General features: G+C 39.3%; 1 long non-coding RNA gene across 1 annotated transcript; it reads right to left on the bottom strand.

Moving 5' to 3' along the window:
* Nucleotides 1–444: 444 nt before the first annotated feature.
* On the bottom strand, nt 445–1,181 carry LOC135407877 (uncharacterized). The gene is made up of 2 exons (XR_010427061.1): nt 1,034–1,181; nt 445–772 (listed from the first exon to the last, which is right to left on the bottom strand). It is a non-coding gene; the product is annotated as an uncharacterized LOC135407877 (long non-coding RNA).
* Nucleotides 1,182–7,709: the final 6,528 nt, after the last annotated feature.

The raw sequence follows: 7,709 nt of genomic DNA, 5'->3' as shown, positions 1-7,709 counted from the left end.
GATTGTTTATATCTGCTTATTTTCTGATCAAATTAGTGACCAACAACATTGCAGGGATACAAGTTTTGGTTTTATCACCAAAAAAAATCGAATTCAGCCAAAATAGTGCTGTCTACTTTTCAGAACCAATGTCTACTGCTGTTGATCTTTGCTAACTTTCTTCTTTCATCATGTATTTTTTGAGAGATATTCAGAACTAAGGTAATCAATGTAAGAAAAGTTTTAACAGTAATTTTGTGTATTTGGGGATTTTCTTGTTTTTGTTTGCTATTTTGGACTACATCTACTGTGAAAAAATAATCTCAGGTAAAACTTGTCCAACCCAATAAATAATTTCAGGGATTTTGAAAACAAAATACAGATTTTTATAAGTGCATTTCATATATTTGTTATTGCTTCAAAATCTCTCACTTTTCTACATTTAATGGAAAAAAGCAAACTATCTGAAAGCAAGGAGTAGCCTTTTATTTTAGCCAACAAATTATCCAGTTCTTTATCCAGTGAACTGGGGGATCAGTCGTTCACTCAGTTCCAGAGACTGACTTCATGCCATGCTGGTGTACAGCTCTACCAGAGTGGTAAGGGAAAAATCATTCAGGAGTGAAAACAATTTGGCACAGATTTTCAAAATTAGTCAGTATTGGCCTTAACTAATATTGCTTCCACTTGTGTCATCCAAAGCTGTAGAGATCTGTCAGTGGAATCCTCCTTTCATTTATGCTCATTTATGCAAAAAACATTGTCATTGGTGTCTAGGTTCCATGAACTCCATCTACAAGGATGAACAAACTTTATTAACAACATGTTCAAAAGTGAGGTAACCATTCTCATAGCTAGGCTGGTTTTCTAAGTCATATTGAAGGCCAGCTATTAAAAATTGGAGGAAGGTCTGATTTTCAGGAAGTATAAACTCCTTTAGACTAGATTTCTTTAGCAGAAAATGAGCCTTTTGAGTACATATATTATAGACCCTTATAGTTTCCAAAGCAGTTAATGAAATATTTCTAGTTCACTGTCTGACTGCACTACTTACCTTTTGGAATAACATCATTAGCTAACTTCCCCTCATCTACAGTTCTTTTCCTTGCATTTCAGACCCTTGATAATTTCATAATCACAACAACTCCCTATGTGTCTGCACATCTATATCATATTGTCCTGTTAAAAGGACTGAGGATCTTGACTGAATTTAATTGTTTCTTAAAACATCATGACTGTTGTTTGGGTTATGGGTTTTTTTGGTGTTTCTGTTGCTTTTTTTTATACTTTGTGCGAATGTAGAATCATAGAATCAGATGGGTTGAAAAGGACCTCTGAGATCATCAAGTCCAACCCTTGATCCACTACCACCACAGTTGCTAGACCACGGCACTAAGTGCCACGTCCAGCCTCATCTTAAAAACGTCCAGGGACGGAGAATCCACCACTTCCCTGGACAGCCCATTCCAATGGCTGATTACCCTCTCTGTAAAGAATTTCTTTCTAATATCTAACCTAAACCTCTCCTGGCACAGCTTAAGGCATGCCCTCTTGTCCTACTGCTGCTTGCCTGGGAGAAGAGACCAACCCCCACCTGGCTACAACCTCTTTTCAGGTAGTTGTAGAGAGCGATGAGGTCTCCCCTGAGCCTCATCTTCTCCAGGCTAAACAACTCCAGCTCCCTCAGCCTCTCCTCATAGGACTTGTGTTCAAGTCCCTTCACCAGCCTCATTGCCCTTCTCTGGACCTGCTCCAGCACCTCAATATCCTTCCTGAACTGAGGGGCCCAGAACTGGACGCAGTACTCCAGGTGAGGCCTCACCAGCGCTGAGTACTGCTTAAACTAATTCCTATGGAATTATTTTCTCCTATCTGATAATTCCACTAGACCCACTTCCTTGAACTTGCAAGAAATAGGCTGTAACTTGCATAAACTTGCAGGAAAACACACAGACCTGTAGCTGTAATGTATACAACAATAATTATAGGTAGGGCTGGTAGCCCTTTCTTTTATGAAAGTGAACTGATATTTTTATTAAGAATCTGCTATTGGTTGCTTATAACTTTTCCAAGCTTTTACTCACATTTCAGACTGAATGTCTGTCATAAATTGAACATTTGGAGAAATGCTTTTGTATGCAATGCTGCCATTCAGATAGAAGAAATCTTTTATCTTTCAACTTAAGAAAGATATCCATCAACCTCTTCTTTGAAAAGTTCTGCCATCCCTTTACTATGGTATTTGCAGTTTGGCAGAGTGCTTATAGCTATTCCAATGGAGCACCACCCACACAAGCCAAGTTACAGCTTTGAATTAGCTCACTTGGAATGTGCTGCAAGACCTATGAAGAGTTCAACACCTTAATATCAAGACTGATGGAGAGGCCTCTCATGCTGGCCAGGCTGTACACGTCACTCTGAAAACACAGCTGTGCATGCTGTGTAGTAGCCAAGACACAAAACCTCTCTCTGCACAGTTACTCCCAGCTGCCTGTGGGCCAGTTCCAGGCAAGCAGATGATGGGAACAGCAGGGTCCAGCCTGCACCTTGCTGTGCAGATAGTGCTGGCACAGGAGATACTTGGCTGGAATGCCATAGAGATAAGGACTGACCCAGGGAACAGTGTGGGGACCTGAGTGTTGGCTTGCAGGGTGCAGATGGGCAAGGGGAATGGAGTACAGAATTGGGAGTTGGGGGGTGGGACACACACACGGCACAGCATTATGGCAGGGAGATAACAAGAGGTGAGACTGGAAAATACTTAAGTAGACAGATATGAAGAAGATTTAGGCTGCAGTTCCTTATGAGGGTGAGGAAATCAAGATGGAGATCATCTTTGCTACATTGCTTAATGCACACTCCCTTCCTGCTCCTCCCCCTTCCCCTTCCTACACTGGGTATGTTATCCTATTCCTTGCCTTGACACTGATAATGCTGTCCTTAGCTGCCTCAAGTAACAAAGTTGCTTAAGGAAACTGAAGGGACCGTTCGAGGAGTCCAACAGGTGCCAATTCCAACATGAAGTGGATGGGAGGAGGATGTAGCCCATAGCACTGAAGGGAGAAGAATAAATTTCAGTCATGGAGAAAGTCTCTCTTTTCAAGGCAGTTCATTCAGTGTAATTTGCGGAACTGAGTTCCCAGAGGGAATTGATGGATGCCTAAAATGGCAGATAATGATGGGGGCATGGGTTGCAGGTCCAGGGATAGAAATCTGACAAGATTCAATATGGAAGCAACAGGGGTTTGACGGGAACAAGATGAGTGATAATGTCTGAAAATGGATTTGATCGATACACAGGAATGTTGCTGGTAATGGTTAAGTAAATGATAAACCAAGAGGATGAATTTACTTCCTTTTAGTTTTTATCACTGTATATTTACTGACTGTGAATCAAAACATGGATAAAGTGAAAAGGGGAGAACAAGAGATAACCCCACTCATTTTGTGGTAGACTGAGTAGGCAAAAGGAATGGGACTGGAATTAAGAACTGTAGCCCCCCACAAGAGGTGGATGCAACGTAGATTAATTAACAGTGTTAAACAGTGTAGGAAGACTGGTGAATGTCAATAGATAACAGCATTCAGTTTGCACCCTTAAAACATATGGTGAAAACAGGAGAAGATGTGAAAAAGAGTACATTAAAGAACATTCATGTCCCAGTTTTCTGTGTTTCACTGCTCCTCTCTGAACTAGTATCTAGGTGTTTGGCCAAGTAGCAATTCATCCTCCTACCTCTCAGGCCTTGCTAAGGACAGCAATTGCTAACTCCTTTAGTTGCTGTACTGTAAGTCTAAAATTCTTCTTTTCTTGGTTTAAAAAACATAAAAGAACAAGTTAACTAACAACGACAACAAAAAACAAACAAACAAAAACCAAAGATAGGATGGAGAGAAAAAAAGGGGGAACCCCATGACAAAACGTGGGGGGTTTTTTTGTTGTTTGGTTGTTTCTCATTTGCTTTCAGAGAAAGCGTAGGAAATAATGCACACTTCAGAGTAATTGCCTAGAATTAGTAAGCAACAACTAATATAGATACAACTGTTCTATCTGTAAGGTGCTATGTTGCCCCTTCATTTCATGAGTGTCATAGAAGTCAAAGTAGAAGAACGAACAACTTATATACTATATTAACAAATGTCAGAGAAAAACACACAAGGAAAGCAAAATCTTTTTGTTGTTGGACAGGATTTTAATAGTATGTAGTGAATTTTTAGAGCTACTTCTAGGTAAGCAACTTTCCCATTATCATTTGAAGGAACATAATTTTTTTGTGATATGTAAACAATGTATGTGAGAAATGCTTGTTGCAAATAAAATTGTTACCATTAATATCATTAAGAGGAAGGAAAAAATGCCAAGTTTGTCATATCAGTGATGGCATTAGGGACTTGTTGGCTTAACATTATTCCCTCCCACAAAGCACTGTTTTGCAGTTTAGGCAATAGCCTGAGATCCTGGTGATCTGGGATCACATCTTGGCTAAGTTGCAGACGTTATATGAGACTACAGTTAATTCACATAGACTTAGTGCCCTTAGTTTCATCTACTTTATTTTCTCTTTTACATAGTAATTTCAGACTATGAACTCAAGACAAGAACCTCTATAATGCCTGTATGCACTGCCATGAGGTTGGAAGGCACTGGTGTTAATTATGGTCATAGAGATTTGAATGATCTTGAGACTGGAGTAATAGAAATGTGATAGTATGAAGCGTAAGGCAATGTTTTTCCAGATAATTGAAAACATTCCTAGGATCTTAAACCGTTGGTAAAGATGTTTCCAAGAGATGAAAAAGGATTTAATGTGCTACTCTGACAGATGTGGTGAATCCAGAATTACAGGCATGGTTGCAATAGAACTGTACAGAATGTAGATGGGCCTTTTTTGCTTAACGTGAGCTTACTTGGGTATATGCACTTCAAAATGTATTGGGTTTTTAGCCATATTTCTTTGCACACTCACGGCTTATTGGTTGTGATGCCAAAATATTGGCACTTTTATATTTGTTGCCACTGTTTCTCAGTCCTCTTTAAGTTTTTCCTGCATTTGTGTGTATAGGACTATGTTTACATGTATTTCTGTGTGTTTGTATAGATGGTATGTAACAATGCTATGTGTATGAGATGCTGAATCGCTTCCACAGTGCATTAGATTTTATTTTCCCCAAGTAGATCTTGTTTTGCTGTTTCATGTTTATACTTCTGTTTTTTCAGTGTTCCTGCCCTTTGTTTGTTTGCCACCTTTGATATTTGAATATCTTGCAAAATACAATATCCCAGTTCATTCTCTTCCTCTGTGAGTTAATAAAGTTTGGTGAGGGGCACTTTGCTCCACTCTTTACATGAGACTGGGTGGGGCATTTAAGCTTCAAAATATTAGTTTTATAGCACAGGGATTGCTTTCTACTCTAGCTTTGGACACAAATAAGATTTGCCATTGTTCAATAAAAACTCTAATAAGGATATGTTTTAGAAATTAATGGAATTATTATATTGTACAGGAAAATGCAGAAATGGGGTACTGATCAGTTATTGTCCCTATTTAACAAATGTACGTATTCAAGTATACATTTGTGCAATCAATGCACAGATAAAATAAGCAGAAATCCTACTGTCTAGATAAAGGGGTCATTTTGACTATACTAGTTCAGTTTCATGTTAACATTAAGCAAAAAGAAAGTATAGTCCACTGACATATCAATTACCAAATTAGCCAAACCCACTCACTAATTAACTTCAAATTCTGCTGTTTAGTCTTCATGTTTTATATCCCTGTTTTTCACTCCACAATGTTGTTAAAGACAAGTACTTTCATTACCATAGCAACCACAGAAATGTGGTACTGTACATATGACACATCTTTTAAAGTACACAGCACCATGGGAACCAAGCTCTGGACTCTTTGGGAGCAGCAAATGTTTGCAATGAAAGCAATTCAAATACATCATTCAAAGAAATGGTAGGTGTCTCACACTAGAGATGCAGGACAAAGACTGAGGATCTGTGCTGCTGATATTTCCTTTTATTGCTTGTGGGCTGGAAATTTTAGGCATTCTAGTCAGGAGATGGAAGACTATGATCCTTTTGCACTCAAAAATAATTTTCTAAATCTGCCAGTAATCCAGGCTTTGTGACGATATTCCTTTTACAATACTTGCCTTTCTAAAGCTTCCTGTAGTCTTCTGTTTCCAACGTTATGCTCTTTAATTTATTTTTATTACACATCTCTGATTTGGACATTATGTAGTATGTTAATGCAGATAGCTTTGTATATCTATCTGCAGATACATCTCATGTTTATTCCAATGACTATGTAGATGAAGAGAGCAAATGTTTCAGAAGCCTCTGCAGAAGAAAGTCGGTATGTAATCCACGTGTTTGGGAACTATTGAGATCTTTTTACTTAGGATTAATTTGTAGTTCACCCTTCTTTAATTATAGCTATTTTTCTATCTTATGCTCAGTTTGTAGAAGCCTAGAATAAGGGAGCAAATGTGTATGTCTCAAACACAGATAGCCAGAGAGTTGTTGGTAATACCAGGCAAGGATTGTTTATAAGAACACACTGTGAGAAAGAACAGGATTGGTTGGAGAAGGGGCCATACAAAGGTAGGGCAGCACTTTTCTGGGATAAACGTACTTGTTCTGGCTCCTGGAGGGAGGCACAACACAGCACAGTAAGTACACACAAGTGCAAGATTGAGGTTGAGAAGTGGGCATGGACTGCAGCCCCCCAGCCCAATTCCAGAAAAGCCTGAAAGAATGGACTGCTCATGAAAACTAATTTGCATAGAAAGCAAGAAGCTTATCTCCAGGGCAGGCAAAACTTATCTTTGAAAAGGTACCTGCATGAACCCCAGATACACACGGACACCAGGGCCCTGGACACCTCATAAGCTGGATCAGTGCTGGAGCCAGGACTAGTGATCTCTTTTTCTCTCTCTTTCTTCATCTCTCTCTCGCTGTCTAATTCATCTCCCTTTATCCAAAACCCACCTCTGTATAGGAGATCGGGGACTAACTTGTACCAATTTCTGTGCCAAGCATGTAATTTACTAATAAAACTGTGTAAGATTTTGCAGACTCTTGCACTTTTGTTGTTCCTTTTGGCCACAAACATCTATGGATATTGGGTGCTCCCTTTCCTTGAAGGGTGGTATGCCACACTGCTGTGCAGCAAAAGTATGTTGCTGAAATGACACCACAGATAAAATAACAATCCTCTGTGCAGCGCAGACTTTTTAGCTTGTTGCCATAACAAGTTAGGTTTGAAAGGCGAAAATACAGTAGAAGCAAACACTAGCTGAACATCTGTTTTTGTCATAATGCCATGAAGTGATTTAAGTCTCCCAGAGATGTATTCTGATATTTTTTACAGACTGGGATTTGAGACTACTCAAAGTTAACACAGCTAAGGCAACATCAAATGTCTCAGAGTCCATCTGACAAACTGAACTTAGTCACATCAATCATTCCTTGTTCCTGAACGGAAGGAATCCCCACATCAGAATATGAGAATGGCCGTTCTGTGCCACACCAAAAGTGTCTGTCAAGCTCTTGTCTCTGGTCATAAAATAAATCCAGGAGAAGGGAAAGAGCAGGCAAATGTTACCTCTACCATCATTCAGCCCTTTTCATCTCTGAGACCGTTGCTCAGAGACTTGTTGTGTCTGTTGGGGTGTTATGAGGACAGTTGAAGGGAAATATTTGTGTATAAGAATTCTAT

This window comes from Pseudopipra pipra, chromosome Z, assembly GCF_036250125.1.
Source record: "Pseudopipra pipra isolate bDixPip1 chromosome Z, bDixPip1.hap1, whole genome shotgun sequence".
In the NCBI taxonomy this organism is placed as follows: domain Eukaryota; kingdom Metazoa; phylum Chordata; class Aves; order Passeriformes; family Pipridae; genus Pseudopipra; species Pseudopipra pipra.
This window is presented reverse-complemented; position numbering and strand designations above follow the sequence as displayed.